Consider the following 22,698-nt stretch of genomic DNA (forward strand, 5'->3'; position numbering starts at 1 on the left):
CTTCCCACAGCTTTATAGTCACTTGGGTGATACTTTTAATGCCCAGTTGGCCTTCCTTTGCACTCAGTCTAAGTAGCTGCCAGTGTGGTTATATGCATAGATGACACAGTCCTTCTCACCATTTCAGCTGTGATTGGAAGTAAACTTGGTTTGTGCTTACCCCGTCACCCCGTCGCCCCTCAGCAGAAGTTCTCAGGGGAAGGAGAGATCCAGCAGTAGTCGTTGAGTGCCGTGCCAGTCTGTTCCTCTCCGTTTTCCTGCCAATCGGGCAGTACCGGAGGTCTTCCCCGAGGCCGCGATGCACCCAGCCACCGTCTGTCTTTTTCCCGCAGCCTCCTCGTGCAGGGCAGCGTCGCTCACCAGTGACGCGTCACAGACCCTGAGCGCCCGCTTCCGTGTTCCCGTCCGTCCAGCAGCGCCAGCCACACTCAGCCCCCGTATGTTCTCCACAGCCAAATCACCGCGCCTCAGCGTGAGCTACCTCCAGCACTCTGGAGCCCACCAGCCGCTCATTCACTCGACATGAATATTTAGCTGGACAAGTCGAGTTCTCCCCTATTCGACAAGTCGAGTTCTCCCCTGGAGAGGAAAGTGGCAATTGTCTGAGATAGGCTTCATTTTTATAGTCAATTATATAAAAGTAGATATCTTGTTAAAAATGCATATTATCCTATAAAAACCATTTAGAAATCAGCAGACTGCACAATGCTGGTATCTCCCTGAAGTCTCAGTACAGCAGGGGTGGGGAACCTTTTTTGTGCCAAGGGCCGTTTGTATGGGGAAAAAATCCTTCGGGGGCCATGAGTAAAAATTTCTCTTACAAATTGTCCTGCTGCAGCCGTCCCACGCTCCAGCGGCTGCCGCTGAATAGGACTGACAGTCTCCGGCTGCTGTCGATTAAGAGGAATCTCTCGAGAACTACCAACCTCTCGGGAGAATTCCCCTGTACTTGACTCCCGGCAAAGCCGCAGGGTGGGTGGGTGGGAGGGCCACTCAGACCGGCTACGGGGGCCGCACACGGCCCCTGGGCCTGAGTTTCCCCACCACTGCAGTACAGGAATGAGAGCTCTGAGGTAAATTGCAATGCATTGCATTGTAGAAGTAAACAAAAGAAAGACAACAAACATTGTATGCTGAGTAATTCTGCCCCAGCATGGATACAAGGGACCTAAACATAGGTGTTTGATCAAACCAGAAGTAGACATAAATAGACATGTATACAGAAGACTTTCAATGGGCAAAATGCAGCACAGTGAACATAAAAGGTGAGCAAAAAAAAGATAATACTTCTTATATGCCAAATGGAATAATTTAAACAAATGCATAATAATACAAGCTGAAAACTGATGCTGACATTGGAATAATGGGTTAAAGCATACCATATAAACATGCAGCAAATGTAAAGTTAATCAAAAGAGGAATATTTAGCAAAATATCACAAAGACAGAAGTCAAGATAAGTACAAACATTAGTACAATCCTGCATATACACTTAACACAATTTATGAACATGCAACAAGAGAAACTCCCTTGTCACGACAGAAAGAATTGGCGAGTTAAAATTGAGGGAAGAGTGATTTCAAACAGTCGAGGTCGGGTGTACTCTTTGACATTGAATAGGCTGCATGAAATATCTCGACAGATTTTACCCAAAATAACTCGACAAGTCGAGAAATGTTCAACTCGACAGTCGAGCAAACCGAAAACCAAATCAGGCGAGCTATGCTCGACAAGTCGAGAAAACTAGACAATGAATAGGCGACCTCATAAATAACCAACCTCTCGTCGAGAAAACAACAAAGCTTGACAAAAATAACGAGCTCGACAGACATTGAATACCACCCCCCCCCAAGATGTGACAGTTGCGATCCTCATATATCCCAAATAATTGTACCAATGTGCAGGTAAATTATTCTTGGGGGATTTGAATCATAGGTCACATATAGAGAGGCAGATCATGGTTTTTAGGGGATAGTATAACCAGTTATAAGTATTTTTGTGCAGGGTCTGTGTGTCCCTGCCGAGCTGTTAAGCTAAAAATAGCTATGTTAGTGAGCAAATTTTTTTTTAAATACGTGGCTGTTGGTGTGGGCTATTTGGCACAAAGTAGCAATGAAAAATTGGGGGTCCGCTGGACAAGTCTAGCGGTTACCTTGTCCCTTAGAGTAGCATGTGCCGGGAGCTCCAGACAGCCGCCGTGCCACTCACTTCCTGGTCTATCCCCATCTCTCAGCTGCGCTCCGGTCACGTGTGTACACCACGTGATCGGCGATTCCCAATAAAAAAAAACCTTATTAACAATCACCATAATTTTGCAGGACGCTACTGTGAGACAAGGAAATAATATTTCGATCCGTCTTGAAAAAGTCTCCACGTTACCAAGGAGACGAAACGCGTTGACGTCATCACTCCAGGACGTAGGGGCTACACGCTGCCGTCTGCATACACGCTGTATTCACAGCTCTCTGGCGCTACATCAGCACAAGCGAATTACTCCGTTACATTGCCGCCTGTACTACTCTGGACGCTCCGTCCCCCTGGAAGTTACCACCAGCCGCCGGCACCTTGCTAAAGGTGACCCTTAGAGGACAACTACCGGCCGCCCTTCCCCCTCTGTGGAACGGAGCAACCAAACAGACTGAGCAAGTGCTACCAATTACTGCTGCAATAGGGTGAGATAAAACCTTAAACCCCTGCATACAATCATTGCATATACAGCTATTTATGCGGAACCCAGCTTTGTTTCATTGCTAGTGCATGATGCCTACATGCTAAATGACTGTTGACTGTATCATCTCATTCTCTCTAACAATAACTCATCTTGGACTTTCATCTTACTAATCACCACTAATCAGCATTTTGATAACAGCATTTACATGAGATGCCTATTAACCTTCTGGCTTTTTGAAATCATATATACAAGCAAAGTAGCCCCAACAATCGTCCGACTTTTTAACCCTATCAAGGAGTGTATATTATCAGGCCCCATATTGATTGCCTGTTCCCCCCCCCCTCCCCCTCCCCAATTATATCCTGTTCTTCATTATTATTACTTTTTTGTGTTCAGTATAGTTATACTGCATTCATATTGTTATCAGTATCTCTATATGTATGTGAGTGGTTGCTAGACAACCCAAAACATATATATATATTTACTCATTTTTATTATTTTTCATATTTCTTTATTTTTCTTGTATTGTACATATGTATTACCTGCTGTTTTTTAATTCATAAAATTTTGTATTTTACTAAGCAGTGTGTCCGTATCATTCAATCTCTGTGCGGTGGTCTCTTTTGATTGGAGTATATTTTTATACATATATCCAGCAGCGCAATACACACCAATCGCTTTTTTCTTTATATTTTACTATTGTCAATTGTGGGTATAGGCAAACCCACAGGTGTGATTTGCTGCAGCCGCGATATATATCGGATATTTTTACCCTCTGAGCGGTACTTATATACAGGACCTAGAATTAAAAGCGCTGGGGCTCCTGCTAGCTACGGATTGACTCATCCTCAATTCTGTGGCCTGCGGGAAACAAATCTATTTCTAAGGAAATAATATTGCACTAAAGATTTTAATAATTCCTCTAAAAAAATCCTATGTTTTAGACAGAAGCAATAATAGCAAATGTATTGGCTGTGATATAAGGGTGCCCCCACCCAGAGTACTTCTTTTTTTCTCCTCCTCTCTTGTAATAAGTGTTAACCAAGTGCTCTAGCCAGAAACCCCTGCAAGCTGAGCAGATCATTTTAGGGGACTCCACTTGCTGCTTCCCTTGCAGGTATCACATAAAATAGAAGTTAGTCTGCCCTGAAAGCCAAGAGTCTCCTCTTTTATATGGTACTGGTATTACTGGTATAGAATGGCATATACCATGCTGTGCAATCTATGGCAGGACTAACGCCATAGGCAGGCTAGATGATGGTGGCTACAGCTGAATCTCCATGGTCCCATCTTCTAAAATGTAGAAAAATGTACAAAGGGATTTAATACTTATAAAATATATTAGATCAGCAGCCAAAAACAGAATCATATCATTTATAAGGATCAGTTTTTATTCAACAACAAGTATTATGGGGATAACTGTCAGTAACATAAATAGTAGTTACTGATATTGTTTGATTATAGTCACTAAGTCATTTTAATTAAATTCTTGATCATAAACATGGTAAACAATGTGTTATCAATGGGATTTTATTCATAACATGGTGTAAAAACAAAATATGTGCTGTTACCCACAGCAACCAGATATCAGCTTTAATCACCTAGTGCCAGCAAACAAACAACTGTATAATCAGTGATTAATATGGGATACAGGGGACCAATGTCTTAGTTGCACCATTATACAATATAATACATAGTATATGAATCAGAGGGAGGTAATACAGCAATAGGAATGTATGAGGGATAGAATACGGAGGTATAATAGGGATTGGGAGGAGATGCTGGAACTCTGTAATGGATATACAGCTCTCTACTTGTTTAGATTCATAGCGTCCGATATATCGGATGCAATATTGGCCGATATATCAACCGATCCGATGCGATACGATTTTTTACCTGTACATAATCACACTATCCACAACGCATGGAGTTGATGTTAGATAGTGTGACGAGTAATCCGCATACGCTCGCCACGCTTCGGGCTCGGTGGCTTGCTGTGCTCACCACACTATATAAGATCAACTCCATGCATAGTGGATAGTGGGGTTACGAGCAGATAAAAAAATCACATCGGATCGCATTGGCAGATATCGCATCCGATATATCAGCCGCCATGAAACTAAACAAGTACCTAAAGTTCTTTCCTGTCTTAGCCCCAGCACCAGTGTGAGCAGAACAGCTGTATATTACAGGGCACAGTAATGGCAGCCACATCGTCATTGTCTGTTATACTGCAGCTCTATTTCCCAACAGAGAGATTGTCCCAAGGGAAAAGCAGCCCCCAGCTTACTGGTCACAGCTCTCCTGTCTTTAGCTAGATGGATTTATATCAACTCATTGCCATATTCATACTGTAACATTAAAGTTACCTTCCTGAAACACATAATGTGGTGATACAACTTACTATTGATTCGCATGCAACAGTCAGACCCTCAGAGTGACTATGTATGTGAGTAATAAGGTTGATCTCTTTAGTAAAACACTTGCTGCACTCAGAGCATGTATGTGGCTGATCCCCTGTGTGACTCATTTGATGAATAACAAGTTTTTGGGGTTTATTCTAATTGCCTCAAAAGGTTGCAAATTCACAGCCTTGTGAGTCCACCAAACCCCACCTGTGAATGCCGGGCTGCTCGCCCAAACTTGCAGCCGGTGTTCCCACGGACAGGCTGCAAATGATGTGGAAGGCACATGCACATCTAAGGTTGCTCAGGGTAACTGTAGATGTGTGTGCATTCTGAAGGAATTGGGCGGGCAGCTGATATCTGGTGATTTCAGCCACCTGCCCCCTCACCCGCATCATCAGCCCGTTAGAATGAGCACACCCAGCATTCTCAATGAAGCGCTGGGTATTTCCATATGAAAATGGACCGGTTCAGTGCCCCCTGTCTTTCCGCCCTCTGCCCACAAGGTTGGTTGGGAGCAACCAGCGAAAAGGTTGTTCGCCATGGGTGCACGCACCCAGCATCTGCACATGCGCAGAACTGACCCTACACATGTGCAGACACATAACATCAGAGTCGCCCAGCTCTGCTGTAAAATGTCATCTTATGCTGTGCCAAAAGCCCAACATCAGACACCTTGCGAACGAAGGGGTCCGAACGAACAGACATGAATAAGGTCCCTTGTTTCTTAGTGAAACACTTGCTACATTTAGAACATTAATGTGTTTTTATCCTGTGTGAATCCTCTGATGAAGAAGAAGACTTTTCTTTACTGTAAAACACTTTCTGCATTCAAAGCATTGAAACGGTTTCTCTCCTGTGTGAGCCCTCTGATGTTCAGAAAGATGTGATTTCTGAGAAAAACACTTGCTACATTCAGAGCATTTATATGGTCTCTCTCCTGTGTGACTCCTCTGATGTACACCAAGTGCTTGCCTGGTGATAAAACACTTGCTACATTCAGCACATTTATATGGTTTCTCTCCTGTGTGACTCCTCTGATGTCTGAGAAGATGTAAATAACATGTAAAGCATTTGTCACACTCAGTGCACAGATGTGGTCTCTCTCCTGTGTGACTCCTCTGATGTGTGAGAAGATGTGATTTACATGTAAAGCGTTTGTCACACTCAGAGCACAGATATGGTCTCTCTCCTGTGTGACTCCTCTGATGGATGAGAAGCTGCGATTTACGTGTAAAGCGTTTGTCACACTCAGAGCACAGATGTGTTCTCTCTCCTGTGTGACTCCTCTGATGGATAAGAAGCTGTGATTTAGATGTAAAGCGTTTGTCACACTCAGAGCACAGATATGGTCTCTCTCCTGTGTGACTCCTCTGATGTGTGAGAAGATTGAATTTACTTGTAAAGCGTTTGTCACACTCAGAGCACAGATGTGGTCTCTCTCCTGTGTGTCTCCTCTGATGTGTGAGAAGATGTGATTTACGTGTAAAGCATTTGTCACACTCAGAGCACAGATGTGGTCTCTCTCCTGTCAGACTCATCTTGTATTAGATGAGATACAAATAAGCTGTACAAAGTTTCTTCTATCTGGAAAATGTGAATAGATTTTGTAAGTTTCCCAGATCTGTAAGAAGAAATTCTATCTGTAGTTGGCTTGATCAGTGAACAATGTTTCCACAATGTCTTCTAATATTCTTAGTGGGATTCCGGCTTCTTAACCCCTTCATGACAGAGCCAGTTTGTGCCTTCATGACAGAGCCCTTTTTTTCAAATCTGACATGTCTCACTTAAGTGGGGATAACTTTTTTTTGCTTTTACTTATCCCAGTGATTTTGAGATTGTTTTCTCGTGACACATTGTACTTCAAGTTAGTGGTAAATTTGGGTCGATACAGTCTGTGTTTTTTTGTGAAAAATACCAAAATATCGTGAAAAAATGGAAAATTTAGCAATATGCAAAATGTCACATTTTCTGCTTGTGAGACAAATAATCATACCACTCAAAATAGTTAATAACTAACAAAGACCATATGTCTACTTTATGTTGCAATCATTATTTCCACCCCCTTTTCATTTTTTTGGACACTAGGAGGCTTCAAATATGACTAGCAAATTCTCAAATTTTCAAGAAAATTTCAAACACTGATTTTTTTAGGGACCAGTTCAGTTCTGATGTGACTTTGAGGGACTTGTATGTGAGACACTCCCATAAATGATGCCATTTCAAAAACTGCACCCCTCACAGTATTCAAAACAGCATTTTGGAAGTTTGTTAACCCTTTAGGTGTTTCACAGGAATTAAAACAAAGTGTAGGTGAAATTTCAAAATTTCTTTTTTTTTGCAGATTTGCAATTTTAATACATTTTTCTAAGGAACACAGTACATTTTACTAGAGAAATGTGACTAAAAATTGATTCCCCCAATTCTTTGGTTTTCATAAATATCCTATATGTGGCCCTAGTGTGCACGGTGACCAAACCACAGGCTTCATAATAGAAGGAGCACCTACTTGATTTTGGAGCCTCCTTTTTATGAGATTATTTTTTAGGCACCATGTAGGTTTCTAGGCACCATAAGATGCTAAAAGTTAGGAACCCCCCCACAAGTGACCCCATTTTGCAAACTACACCCCTCAGGGAATTCATCTAGGGGTATAGTGTACATTTCAAACCCCCAGGGGTTTCACCAATTGTGGTACAACTGGGCAGTGAAAATGAAAAAAAATAATTTTTCATTTTCACAGCTCAGTTGTATCAAAATTGGTGAAACCCCGGGGGGTTTGAAATGTACTCTATACCCCTAGATGAATTCCCTGAGGGGTGTAGTTTGCAAAATGGGGTCACTTGTGGGGGGGTTCCACTGTATGGGTGTTTCGGGGGTCATTCAACCAGAATCTGTGCTGCAAAATCCAAAAATCACTCCTTCCCTTCTGAGTCCTGCCATGCACCCAACTGGTATTTTTTGGTCACATGTGAGGCATTGCCGTACCCGGGAGAAATTGGGGCACAGATTTTGGGGTGCTTTGTCTCCTTCATTCCTTGTGAAAATGAAAAATTTTGAGCCAGATCTGCATTTTTGTGTAAAAAAATTTAATTTTTTACACAAAAATGCAGTTCTGGCTCAAAATTTTTAATTTTCACAAGGAATGAAGGAGACAAAGCACCCCAAAATCTGTGCCCCAATTTCTCCCGGGTACGGCAATGCCTCACATGTGACCAAAAAATACCAGTTGGGTGCATGGCAGGACTCAGAAGGGAAGGAGTGATTTTTGGTGGTGGAATGAATGGCGGGTGCTATGTCGCATTAGCAAGACCCCCGAAGCACCAATACAGTGGAACCCCCCCACAAGTGACCCCATTTTGGTCACCAGCTTTGGGAGGGGGGCTGGCGCTGCGGCTGGCGGGGGGGTGGGAGGGGTGCTGGCGCTGCGGCAGCCGGGTGGGTGGGAGGGAGGGGGGCTGCCGGGTGGGAGGGGGGGGGGCTGGCGATCGTTGGTGATCGGTGCGGTATACGCACACACACACACACACACACACACACACACACACACACACACACACACATATATATATATATATATATATATGTGTATATATATATATATATACATATATATACATATATATACACACACACACATATATATATATATATATATATATATATATATATATATGTGTGTGTGTATATATATATATATATATACACACATTTGCACATAATTTTTTTATTTTATTTTATTTTTAACTTTTTCAGCAGCAGCATGATGCTGCTGCTGCTGCTGCTGCTGCTGCGGGGGGGAGGGGGGAGGAGGGGAGCGCAGCGTGCGCTCCGGACATAGCGTTGGAGCCGGGGGAGCTGCTGCTGCTGCCGGGTGAGTGCCCGGCGGGTGGGAGGGGGGTGCTGCCGCTCGGTGGTGATCGGTGCTGCACCGATCACCACCGTTTTCTGTGTTACCGAGCGGCTTAGCCGCCGGTAACACAGGAAACGCTGTGATTGACTGTTCAGATTTGAACAGCCAATCACAGCGATCGCCGTCCGGTGGGGGCATCCCTGCCCCCCCCGGGCGGCGAGGGGGGATGTCTGCTGTCAGGGACAGCAGACATCACCTAACTGTCACTGCGTCTCTAGACGCAGTGACAGTTTGAAGCCATGACGTATATATACGTCAACGGTCGGGAAGTACTTCCCGACCATGACGTATATATACGTCAATTGTCGTGAAGGGGTTAATTTTTCTGTAAGAAAAAAGTTAATATTTAAAAGCATAAAGGTTACTGGGGATATTCTGTTCTTACAGTAATAATGTTATTTTGTATGAGGAACATGATATATTTATGTACACTAACAAATATGACCCAGTCATTTACAATTGTTTTATATTTGTATAAATTGTCACATTGGGTGTTATTCTGAGTGATTTGGTAAGCTGCAGATTACTGAGTGCCAGAGAGCCCGCCCCACAGGAGACACGCCCCCTCACATGTATCCGCTGCAGGAGAAATGATTTAATAGTCACCGACTATCGGATGATTTCTCCTGGACTCGCAAATAAATGTTGGTGTAAACTGATGCTTGTGCCGGGACAAAGACACCCTGGGCAGCTGATGGTCTGTGATGGTAGCAGCCCACCCCGCAGCACACATTGGCCCACCCACATTCCCATGGGTAACACCCATAACCCTCGCTGCAAAGGGATCGCAGACTGCTAAATAAATATGGTTGTATGGATAAGATCATGGTTGCAGGGTAGAAAATAGAGGGTTGTAGTAAATGGAACAGTCACAGGAGGGAAATGACACCAGTGATGAACCCTGGGGATCTGTACTTGGGTCAGTGCTTTCTAATGTCTGTATTGGTGACCTTGCAAATAGTATTTTTGCAGTTGACACAAAGGTATGCAACAGGGTAGACACAGCAGGAGGGAAAACAAATGACTGATAATCTAGGTAGAGTAGAGGAATGGTCAAGAGCTTGGTAACTACAGTCTAATGCCAAACAATGCAAAATCATGCACTTGGGTCTCTAAAATCCAATGGCTAAATATATTGGAACTATATTGGGAACTACTGAGGAGGAAAAGGATCCAGGAATCACTATTTCAGGTGACAAAAGGCAAGTAAGCAATGTAACAAAGCAATGATGAAGGCAAGTCAGATGCTTGGTTGTACAGGGAGAGGAATCAGCAGCAGATAGAAGTAATGGTACTCTTTACCTAGCACGGCGCCCATCGCGGGCATCGCGGGTACATTTATGTGTGCCCGCGACGCGACCGACACGATGTCCATGTTTAACATGGGTTTCAATGGGAAATCATGAGCATCGCGTCGCGTGCGGGCATGTTTAGCCCGCATACGACGCGACCGACACGATTTTTTACCTCACGATGCCCACGATCAAGATCGTGGGCGCCGTGCTAGGTAAAGAGTACCGAAGTAATAATGTCACTGTATAGGTCATTGGCCGGCCTCATCTAGGTACTGTGTCCAGCTCTAGAGGCAATATTTCCATAATGATATAATTACATTAGAAAGATGGTACATGGCAACTAAAATGGTGCATGACCTATATCATAACACGTATCCAGAAAGACTAAAACATCTCTGTGTAGTTTGGCACAGAAAAATTAAAGGGGGACATAATATAGACATTCAAATATACCAATGGTATTAACAAGGTCCAGGAGGGAATGAATTTTCAAATAAAAAGAAGTTTTAGTACACAAGGACATGCACTGACACTGGGGCAGGGGAGGGAGGTCTGGGCGAAATTTGGAAAAAAAAATTAAAACAGTATTGGACAAGTGGAATAGCCCCCCATCAGAGGTGGTAGGGGATAAGACAGTTGAGCAATTTAACAATGCATAGAATAGACATAAGGACATCCTTACATAGAAATAAGGATCAAAAAGGAGTTGAGGTAACAATATAGTTAAAAATGTACAGACTAGATGGGCCAAATAGTTCTACTCTGCTGTCAAGTTTTATAACAAAAACTACAAAATAGCATTTACAAAATTGTAATTATATATAATATATTAAAATTAATTGATAATATAATTACCTTTTTGTCTTATGTTTGTCTGTCTGTCTGTCTCGCTCTCTTACTCCTCCGTCCTCCCAGCTCTCCAACCAGTAACTGATCCAGCAGCTCCTCCATCAGCTCCCAGTGGCCTGATACAGCCTATTTATAGTCACTCCTCCCCATCTCTCCCCAGTAGTTCCCAGGATGCCTTGCAGGAATTCTTACACTGAGAGGTGACATGTAAATTAGGGTCACATAACATTAGTATACAGTCATTCACCACAGCAGCTCCTCCTGCCCAGCTCCTTGTCTTGTAAATGAGGTGTAAATATTCCTAAAGTCACTTACTACAATGATAAATGCTAATTACACCCTGGCAGGGTAACACCTTGTATAATAATTAGGTCACAGCAGCCTCTGGCATCAGCAGAAAGACCTGATCTACATAACACATATAGACATATACTTAGCACCATAACATTTTGTTCTAATTTTTTTTTAAAGAATAAAAATGGTGGAATTGTTGAGGCACAATGTATTGATAACAAATGCTGCCTGTTACTGCCTGATGCTGATCAGTTGTATTATGAAGGATATGCTGAGTCTTTATATGATGTTTAACTATCTTTTCTTGATGTAAAACTCCAATATAGAATAAGAACACCAGGACATATCACAGATAGAAGATATTCTGTCATTATGTTAACCCCTTCCCTCCCTGAGACGTACCGGTACGTCACTGCAGCGAGGTAGTTCACGCAACTTGCCGTACCGGTACGTCCCCGCCGTGTCATGTCACCTTGTCAAGTGACAAGGTGACATAGTAAGGATGGCTGCTGTCATCGACAGCAGCCGATCACTGCAGTGCCCCGGCGGACCAATCAGAGTGGTCCCGCCCCGCCGATCACTGTGATTGGTCAGTCAGTCCTGACTAACCAATCACAGCCTTTCAATTGGAACAGGAAGTTTTGCTTCTCTTCTCGGGCTCTAACAGTCTCACTCGTGTTAGAGCCTTGGAAGGAGAAGCAGAGAGAGCTGTGTCAGAGCTGTTTTTATTGTTAAAAAAACTAAAATTGCGCCGATCACCACATTACCCCTGCCTATACACATTTGATCACCCTCCCTGTGGTCATCTGTGCTGTGATCACCCTCCCTGTGGTCATCTGTGCTGTGATCACCCTCCCTGTCATCATCTGTGCTGTGATCACCCTCCCTGTGGTCATCTGTGCTGTGATCACCCTCCCTGTGGTCATCTGTGCTGTGATCACCCTCCCTGTGGTCATCTGTGCTGGGATCACCCTCCCTGTGGTCATCTGTGCTGTGATCACCCTCCTTGTGGTCATCTGTGCTGTGATCACCCTCCCTGTGGTCATCTGTGCTGTGATCACCCTCCCTGTGGTCATCTGTGCTGTGATCACCCTCCCTGTGGTCATCTGTGCTGTGATCACCCTCCCTGTGGTCATCTGTGCTGTGATCACCCTCCCTGTGGTCATCTGTGCTGTGATCACCCTCCCTGTGGTCATCTGTGCTGTGATCACCCTCCCTGTGGTCATCTGTGCTGTGATCACCCTCCCTGTGGTCACCACCTAATTTTGTGTGTTGTGATCCGTATAATTTTTCTGTACGTTATCTGTACACTATAATTTTTCTGTACTTTATCCGTACACTATAATTTTTCTGTAGGTGATCCGTACACTATATTTCTGTGCGTGATCCGCATACTATATTTCTGTACCTTATCCGTACACCATAATTTTTCTGTGCATTTGTACCCCATAATTTTTCTGTGCACTTGTACCCCATAATTTTTCTGTGCATTTGTACCCCATAATTTTTCTGTGCATTTGTACCCCATAATTTTTCTGTGCATTTGTACCCCATAATTTTTCTGTGCATTTGTACCCCATAATTTTTCTGTGCATTTGTACCCCATAATTTTTCTGTGCATTTATACCCCATAATTTTTCTGTGCATTTGTACCCCATAATTTTTCAGTGCATTTGCACACCATAATTTTTCAGTGCATTTGCACACTATAATTTTTCAGTGCATTCGCACACCATAATTTTTCAGTGCGTTCGCACACCATCATTTTTCTTTACGTGGCTTAATTTTTCTGGAAAATTGTCAGTGCTACAAAACCCCACACGTGTTGAAGCACCTCATAAATACATACACCAATAAAACTATGGCCCACCGAACATATACTGCCGAGGAGGCATACGAGTTTCTGGCCTCTGAAACTGAGTCTGCTAGCGAGGATGAGACAAATTTCCGTTTGTCATCCTCTTCATCATCTAGTGACTCTGATGAACCCCCAAGGAGGCAACGCAGGACTCCCACTGCAGTAGTCGAGTCCTCTGACCCCACATGGACAACCACTGAAAACTACGTACCCCAGGTCCCTGAGTTCACAGGGAATCCAGGAATACAATTCAATTCAGCAGGGTTCAGAGAGCTGGACTATTTTAAAAAATTTTTTACTGATGATTTAGTTAATCTAATGGTCACCCAGACTAATGTTTATGCCCAACAATTTATTGAGCAAAACCCCACCTCTAATTATGCCCAGCCCCGCAAGTGGACCCCTGTACATAAAAATGAAATGGTTATATTTTGGGGCCTTGTACTGTGCATGGGGCTAGTGAAGAAGCCCACGATTAGGTCCTACTGGAACACAGACATCTTATACAATACACCAATGTTCCGTGTGGCTATGTCAAGGACCCGCTTTGAAGCGATCCTTAGGTTTCTCCATTATAGGGATAATGCACAGTGCCCTCCCCGGGATGACCCCAATTATGACCGGTTATATAAACTTAGACCCCTAATAGACCATTTTAGTACCAAGTTTGCCCAGGCATACATCCCCGAGAAGCACATTTCAATAGATGAGTCCCTGGTACATTTCAAAGGGAGGCTCCAATTCCGCCAGTACCTGCCAAGTAAGAGGGCAAGGTATGGCGTGAAGATGTACAAGCTGTGTGAGAGTACATCAGGGTACACACACAAATGTAGGATATATGAAGGTAGAGACACAAAAATAGACCCCCCACAATGCACCCCCTTACTCAGGAGAAAAAGCACCCCATAATATGTTACACAATTTCTCCTATTAACCCTTGTGAAAATGGCACATTTTGATCTAAAGCTACATATTAATGGAAAAAAATAGTTTTTTTTATTTTCACAGCCCATAACAATTTGACAAAACACCAGTGGGGTCAAAATGCTCACTACGGCCGTGAGTTCCATGAGGGGGGCTAGTAACAAAAAGGTATCACTTGCTTGGGATTTCCACTGCACAGGTACAATATGGGCTCTGCAAATGCAAGATGGCGCCCGAAAACCATTCCAGCAAACTCTGTGATAAAATGGCACTCCTTCCCTTCTGAAGCCTGCTGTCTGCCCAAATAGCTTTTTACAACCATATATGGGGTATTGCCATACTCAGGAGAAATTGTGTAACAAATTTTGGGGTGCCTTTTCTACTATTGCCCTTTGTGGAAGTATAAAATTATGGGGTGAATCTTCAAATTAATGGAAAAAATGACATTTTTCATTTTCACGTATCGATGCCTAACAATTTGACAAAACACCAATGGGGTCAAAGTACTCACTATACCCATAGATGAGTTCCTTGAGGGGTGTAGTTTACAAAATGGTATCACTTGTTGGGGTTTTTTTTTGACTGCTCTGATACAACAGGGGTTCTGCAAATGCAACATGGCGCATGAAAACCATTCCAGCAAAATCTGTGCCAAAAACGCCAAATGGCGCACCTTCCCTTCTGAAGCCTGCTGTCTGCCCAAATAGCGTTTTACAACCATATATGGGGTATTGCCATACTCAGGAGAAATTGTGTAACAAATTTTGGGGTGCTTTTTCTACTATTGCCCTTTGTGGAAGTATAAAATTGTGGGGTGAATCTACAAATTAATGGAAAAAATTACATTTTTCATTTTCACGTATCGATGCCTAACAATTTGACAAAACACCAGTGGGGTCAAAGTACTCACTATACCCATAGATGAGTTCCTTGAGGGGTGTAGTTTACAAAATGGTATCACCTGTTGGGGTTTTTGACTGCTCTGATACAACAGGGGTTCTGCAAATGCAACATGGCGCATTAAAACCATTCCAGCAAAATATGCGCCAAAAACGCCAAATGGCGCACCTTCCCTTCTGAAGCCTGCTGTCTGCCCAAATAGCGTTTTACAACCATATATGGGGTATTTCTAAAATCTGCAGAATCAGAGGATTATATTTTATATTTTGTCTCCTGGTTAACATATGTTATGTTACAGAATATAACTGATTAAACTTGAAATTCTGCCAAAAAAAAATAAATTTTAAAATGTCACCTCCATGTTTCTTTAATTCCTGTGCAAAACCTAAAGGGTTACCAAACTTCTAAAATGCTGTTTTGAATACTTTGAGGGGTGCAGCTTTTTAAATGAGGTGATTTATTGGGGTGTCTAACATACAGGCCCCTCAAAGCCACATCCATAGTGAACTGGTCCCTAAAATTTTGATATTTTGAAATTTTCTTGAAAATTTGAAAAATTGCTTCTATGTTTATAAGCCTTCTACCATCCTAAAAATGTAAAAGGAAGTTTAAAAAATGATGCCAACATAAAGTAGACATATGGTAAATTCTAGTTATTAACTATTTTGTATGGTATGACTATCTATCTTACAAGCAGAAACCTTTATCTTTTGAAAATGGCAATTTTTTTCACATTTTTGCAAAATTTTGGTATTTTTTACAAATAAACACAGACTGTATGAACCAAAATTTACCACTAACTTGAAATACAATGTGTCACGAAAAAACAATCTCAAAATCAGTTGGATAAGTAAAAGCATTAGAAAGTTATTCCCACATAAATTGACACATGTCTGATTTGAAAAATAGGGCCGCGTCCTTTGGGCCCAAATAGGCCGCGTCCTTAAGGGGTTAAGAAATAAAGATGATCCAGGAGATTGGCACCACTTTAAAAGTTTCAGCAAGTGCAGCAGCAGTCACCGTACAGCGCTATGGTGTCACAGGCTCCTGTGGGGATCACCACAGCAATCACCTAGTAACAGCACATCAGAGGCCAAATAAATGCTCCAATGAGTTGAGGACCCAATTGGGCCAATATAACTAGGACCTGAGGCTTGATGAATAATATTTTCACTTTGATGGATATTAGTGATGTTAGATATGATATAATCTTTCTTCTTGTCATATATATAAAAAAATTGTTTTCCTTTTCAATATTGAGATTATGTCTGTGGAGACATGGCAATAAAACAAAATATAGTATCTCAATTCTGTATGTAGTATAAAATGTTATAAGTAACAATATTGGTAGTAAAAACTGAAACTGAGGCTTGAATATATATACACCAAAATAAAGGCAGCTCTTATATGAGCAAGATGGAGACCGTGTATAAAAATGAGGCTTGGTTTCTAAAGAACCCACATACATATGTGACAGGGACCAGGCATGAAAACGAGGCTTGGTGTCCATAAAGAAACAAAGGAAGCTCATATATGAGCAATGGAAAGAATCCGTATGAAAACGAGGCCTGGTTCAGAACATACAGTTAAACTGCGCAGAGCTATGACAACAGCAGATAACTCTGGGGAACGAGTGTGAACACGCCCATATAGGGCAGCGCAAATGTAAATAAATAGATGAGGACGGAGTGCTACAAACCATCTGATGAAGCCACTGATTTGGAGAAAGGCGGGGAAACGCGTCATTGCACGTCATCACCTATCGCCACAAACGAGCTAGCCACGTGAGCCAGGGAGACCTTTTGCCAGAGCAGGGAGTCCCAGAGAGTCCCAGAGAGAGCTGCACGCAAACACTAGCAGCAGGGACCTGCTCCAAAAAAGCAGGACGGTTCTATTCCCAAAGTGGATTACAAATTATTCCTAAATTGCCGGAGCTGCATACAAGTGGAAGCCTAAGTATTTCTACAAATCTTACTATACGCAATCTTGCTTGTATGAATGGGCATCTACAGCTCTATCTAGAGCACTGAGCATTTTAACCCCTTCCCGACATTTGACGTACATTTACGTCATGGCCGGGAGGTACTTCCCGACACATGGCATAAATGTACGTCATGAGTTTAAACTGTCACTGCGTCTCGAGACGCAGTGACAGAGGGACGATGTCTGCTGTCCCTGACAGCAGACATGTCCCTGCATGCCCAGGGGGGGCTGCGATGTCGCCCCCCCGTCGGCGATCGCTGTGATTGGCTGTTCAGTGTGAACAGCCAATTACAGCGTTTTCCTGTGTTACCAGCGAATCAGACGCTCGGTAACACAGGTGTCAATCACCGCCGGGCGTCAGGGGGCATGAGGGGGTCATCGGTGACGATGACACCTCACCCCACCCTCACCCCACCTGCCCCCAAGGCTGTGATTGGTCCGTGGGACCCACGGACCAATCACAGCCAAGGCGCGACATTTAAACTGACGGTGACTGCGCTGCAGACGCCATTCCGGTCTGGAATAGCGTGCAGAACGGTCACCGTGCCTGCCTGCCGTGAATACCGACCTGATCCTTGCTAATACTTACCTGATCCTTGCAAATACGCTTCCTGGATCTGACTTCCTGAGACTTCCTGCTGCTGCTGCAGTGTGATAGAGAGATAGAGAGATAGAGAGAGAGATAGAGAGAGATAGAGAGAGATAGAGAGATAGTGACAGAGAGAGCTATATTTTGTGTCTGCTACCCCCCCTTTTTGGGGGTGCAGGGGTTTTCTATATATATATAACTGTCAGTGCTGCTGCAGTGTCATACAGTGATAGATAGTGATAGATAGTGATAGATAGTGAGAGGTAGAGAGATAGAGAGATTTGTGTCTGCTACCCCCCCTTTTTGGGGGTGCAGGGGTTTTATTTTATATATATAACTGTCAGTGCTGCTGCTGCAGTGTCATAGAGTGATAGATAGTGATAGATAGTGAGAGATAGAGAGATAGAGAGAGATAGTGACAGAGAGTGATAGAGAGTGTATATTTTGTGTCTGCTACCCCCCCTTTTTGGGGGTGCAGTTTTTTTTTATACATATAACTGTCAGTGCTGCTGCTGCAGTGTCCTAGAGTGATAGATAGTGAGAGATAGTGAGAGATAGAGAGATAGAGAGAGATAGTGACAGAGAGTGATAGAGAGTGTATATTTTGTGTCTGCTACCCCCCCTTTTGTGCTGATCAGTATATCTGTGCTGATCAGCAACTTTTTGGGGGCGCAGAGGTTTTTTTTTTATATATATACCTGTCAGTTGCTGCCAGTTGCACTGTCAGTTGCACCAAAGGTTGTGCACCTGCTGTCCCTCACTGGTAATCAGTGTCGCATCACTGATCACCTTTTTTTTTTTTTGTGAGTGCTGTGGGGTCTTTTTTTAAATTTTTTTTTACACACACTGATTTTGTGGGTGTCCTGTGGCCACTGTGCGCCGATCAGTGACGTACATCACTGATCAGCTTTTTCGGCACAGGGTTGATCAATTTTTTTTTTTTTTTTGATCAGATTCCTGTTGCCTTTGAGCGCTGTTCAGTGACAGACGTTACTGACCAACATCTGTGCTCAATTTTTGGCGCAGGACCTTTTTTTTTTTTTTTTAACCCCTTCAATTTTTTATTTTTAACCCCTTCATTTTTTTTTTTTATTGGTATAAAGTATTTTTTTTTTTCTGCACCACATACACACTACACACTACATACCCCCCGGATTGAAATAAAGTTTGTACCCCCCCCCTACACTATACACGTGTTGAAACATTTCACTACCAGCAACACAAAAATAAAAATGGCATCCCAAATGTCCTCCCAAATGTCCTCCCAAATGTCCTCCCAGTCATCCAGGAGAATGTATTCAGTGGAGGAGGCATATGCCATGCTTGCCTCTGACTCTGACACAGGCAGTGATGCAAGCGGGGAATTTGAAGGATTCGTCTTAAGCTCCTCTTCCTCCTCTGGTGATGAGGGACCCCCTCAAAGACGCCCCCGTAGATCAGCTGAGATTCCCCCCCCAATAATTGATCTAGTATGGACCCCACCACCAGACAATTTTGAGCCCCAGGTTCCTGAGTTTTTGGCCATGCCAGGAATCCAATTTGATTCCACAGGTCTCAGAGAAATTGACTTTTTCAAATTATTTTTCTCTGATGATTTTATAAATTTAATGGTGGACCAAACTAATTTATATGCCCAGCAGTTTATTGCTCAAAACCCCACGTCATCATTTGCTAGGTGGACCCCTGTAGATGCAGTAGAGATGATGACGTTTTGGGGTCTGGTGTTTCATATGGGCATAGTAAAAAAGCCAGAAATTAGGCAATATTGGAGTACAGATGTTCTGTACAGTACTCCATTTTACCGTATGGCCATGCCCCGGACTCGATTTGAGACAATTCTTAAATTTATACATTACACCGATAATGCACAGTGCCCACCCAGAGATGATCCCACCTTTGACCGGCTATTCAAAGTCAGGCCGGTCATTGATCATTTCAGTGCCAAATTTGAAGAGGTGTACATCCCTGAAAAATTTATTTGTATCGACGAGTCCCTTATACATTTTAAAGGAAGGGTTAAATTCCGCCAGTACCTTCCCAGTAAGAGGGCAAGGTATGGCATAAAAATGTATAAACTGTGTGAAAGCACCTCAGGGTACACCCACAGGTTTAGGGTTTATGAAGGGAAGGATTCAAGAATTCAACCGCCAGAATGCCCCCCCTCCCTCGTAGGTGTTAGTGGGAAAATTGTCTGGGATTTAGTGCACCCCTTCCTGGATAAAGGTTATCACCTCTATGTGGATAACTTTTACACTAGCATCCCCCTGTTTAAGGCCCTTGGTTCAAGAGGTACAGCAGCTTGCGGTACTGTGCGCAAGAACCAAAGAGGCCTCCCAAAAACGCACATTGCCCAAGTAATGAGAAGGGGTGAAAGCAGGGGAATATGCAACGAAAATATGTTGTTGGTCAAATATAAGGACAAGAGGGATGTCCTTATACTGACAACAATTCACGGAGACAGTACCACCTCCGTCCCTGTACGAGGTACCAGTACCCACACCTCCAAACCTAATTGTATCCTGGATTACAATAGGTACATGGGCGGAGTGGATCTTTCAGATCAGGTACTGAAGCCGTACAGTGCCCTGCGGAAAACAAAAATCTGGTACAAGAAGGTGGCCGTGTATATCATCCAGATGGCACTGTATAACGCTTACGTGCTATTCCGTTCTACCGGCCAGAGGGGGACATTTATGCACTTTCAAGAGGAAGTCATAAAGGGCCTAATATTTGGGAACCAGCAGGCAGAGGGCCCCAGTACTTCTAGTACTGGCCCCCGTATTGTACCAGGGCAGCATTTTCCTGATGAAATCCCCTCCACTGGAAAAAAGGGCAGGACACAAAAAAGGTGCAAAGTTTGCTATAAAAAGGGAATAAGAATGCAAACTATTTTCCAGTGTGACACTTGCCCCGACAAACCCGGCCTATGTATAAAGGAGTGTTTTAAAATATACCACACATCTATGGAATATTAGGTTCATAATTTCACCGTGCTTCGGGGGTCTTGCTAATGCCACATAGCACCCACCATTCATTCCACCAGAATCTGAGCCGCAAAATCCAAAAATCACTCCTTCCCTTCTGAGTCCTGCCATGCACCCAACTGGTATTTTTTGGTCACATGTGAGGCATTGCCGTACTCGGGAGAAATTGGGGCACAGATTTTGGGGTGCTTTGTCTCCTTCATTCCTTGTGAAAATGAAAAATTTTGAGCCAGAACTGCATTTTTGTGTAAAAAAATGTAATTTTTCATGTTCACTGCCCAGTTTTATCAAAATTGGTGAAACCCCTGGGGGTTTGAAATGTACACTATACCCCTAGATGAATTCCCTGAGGGGTGTAGTTTGCAAAATGGGGTCACTTGTGGGGGGGTTCCACTGTATTGGTGCTTTGGGGGTCTTGCTAATGCGACATAGCACCCACCATCATTCCACCAGAATTTGTGCTGCAAAATCCAAATATCACTCCTTCCCTTCTGAGTCCTGCCACTTTTTGGTCACACATGAGGCATTGCCGTACTTGGGAGAAATTGGGGCACAGATTTTGGGGTGCTTTGTCTCCTTCATTCCTTCTGAAAATGAAAAATTTTGAGCCAGAACTGCATTTTTGTGTAAAAAAATGTAATTTTTCATTTTCACTGCCCACTTGTATCAAAATTGGTGAAACCCCTGGGGGTTTGAAATGTACACTATACCCCTAGATGAATTCCCTGAGGGGTGTAGTTTGCAAAATGGGGTGACTTGTGGGGGGGTTCCACTGTATTGGTGCAACATAGCACCCACCATTCATTCCACCAGAATCTGTGCTGCAAAATCCAAAAATCACTCCTTCCCTTCTGAGTCCTGCCATGCACCCAACTGGTATTTTTTGGTCACATGTGAGGCATTGCCGTACTCGGGAGAAATTGGGGCACAGATTTTGGGGTGCTTTTTCTCCTTCATACCTTCTGAAAATGAAAAATTTTGAGCCAGAACTGCATTTTTGTGTAAAAAATGTAATTTTTCATGTTCACTGCCCACTTGTATCAAAATTGGTGAAACCCCTGGGGGTTTGAAATGTACACTATACCCCTAGATGAATTCCCTGAGGGGTGTAGTTTGCAAAATGGGGTCACTTGTGGGGGGGTTCCACTGTATTGGTGCTTGGGGGGTCTTGCTAATGCGACATAGCACCCACCAAAATTCCACCAGAATCTGAGCTGCAAAATCCAAAAATCACTCCTTCCCTTTTGAGTCCTGCCATGCACCCAACTGGTATTTTTTGGTCACATGTGAGGCATTGCCGTACTCGGGAGAAATTGGGGCACAGATTTTGGGGTGCTTTTTCTCCTTCATACCTTCTGAAAATGAAAAATTTTGAGCCAGAACTGCATTTTTGTGTAAAAAATGTAATTTTTCATGTTCACTGCCCACTTGTATCAAAATTGGTGAAACCCCTGGGGGTTTGAAATGTACACTATACCCCTAGATGAATTCCCTGAGGGGTGTAGTTTGCAAAATGGGGTGACCTGTGGGGGGGTTCCACTGTATTGGTGCTTGGGGGGTCTTGCTAATGCGACATAGCACCCACCAAAATTCCACCAGAATCTGAGCTGCAAAATCCAAAAATCACTCCTTCCCTTCTGAGTCCTGCCATGCACCCAAATGGTATTTTTTGGTCACATGTGAGGCATTGCCGTACTCGGGAGAAATTGGGGCACAGATTTTGGGGTGCTTTGTCTCCTTCATTCCTTCTGAAAATGAAAAATTTTGAGCCAGAACTGCATTTTTGTGTAAAAAAATGTAATTTTTCATTTTCACTGCCCACTTGTATCAAAATTGGTGAAACCCCTGGGGGTTTGAAATGTACACTATACCCCTAGATGAATTCCCTGAGGGGTGTACTTTGCAAAATGGGGTGACTTGTGGGGGGGTTCCACTGTATTGGTGCAACATAGCACCCACCATTCATTCCACCAAAATCTGTGCTGCAAAATCCAAAAATCACTCCTTCCGTTCTGAGTCCTGCCATGCACCCAA

This window comes from Crinia signifera, chromosome 4 (genome assembly GCF_055691185.1).
Source record: "Crinia signifera chromosome 4, ASM5569118v1, whole genome shotgun sequence".
Taxonomy (NCBI): domain Eukaryota; kingdom Metazoa; phylum Chordata; class Amphibia; order Anura; family Myobatrachidae; genus Crinia; species Crinia signifera.